A 574-nucleotide genomic window follows, 5' to 3' on the forward strand; every position below is an offset into this window, starting at 1 on the left:
GTCCTGAGGCGCGGTCCACCTGGAATTATTGGGTGACTCTGTCATCGGGGCAGGGCCGGGCCAGAGCCCTGCCGTTCCTTCGATAGCTCAGCTGGTAGAGCGGAGGACTGTAGGCTCCCTTGCACGGCCATCCTTAGGTCGCTGGTTCAACTCCGGCTCGAAGGAGTGCCCTTTTGGCTCTTGCCCAGCCCCTGCTGCACCCTTGCCTTTTAGCTGCGCAGGTGCCCTCTGAGGAGGCCCTCGGGAGCTCAGGCGGGGAAGCGCTGGCAGCACGTCAGGGCTCGGGGGCTGCGTCCCGCGGCGTGGAGAGCCTGCCAGGGTCAGCCGCAGTCCAGGCATTGCCAGGCAGGTCCGTGGTGGTGTCGCGGGCCCAAGCTCAGGCTGGCCAGCTGACTCCGAGGGCCACGGTCCAGATCAACGCATTACGTGGTCAGGGTGTTTTGTGATGTGATCTGGTGCAGCCACTGCTCCATCAGTACCTGGTTGGATCTCAAGGTCATTATCCAGTGTCCATGGTGCTGGCATGCATGTGGGTCACGCTTATTTTTGTGGTTTGTACTTTTGCACTCCCTTC

The 574-nt window shown here is 62.0% G+C and overlaps 1 non-coding gene across 1 annotated transcript; it reads left to right on the plus strand.

The window, feature by feature from the left end:
* The first annotated feature begins 76 nt into the window (after positions 1-76).
* On the plus strand, positions 77-165 carry TRNAY-GUA. The gene is given in 2 exon segments: positions 77-113; positions 130-165. It is a non-coding gene; the product is annotated as a tRNA-Tyr (tRNA).
* The last annotated feature ends 409 nt before the right edge of the window (positions 166-574 follow it).

Source organism: Apteryx rowi, unplaced genomic scaffold, assembly GCF_003343035.1.
Source record: "Apteryx rowi isolate R43461 unplaced genomic scaffold, aptRow1 scaffold_893, whole genome shotgun sequence".
Taxonomy (NCBI): Eukaryota; Metazoa; Chordata; class Aves; order Apterygiformes; family Apterygidae; genus Apteryx; species Apteryx rowi.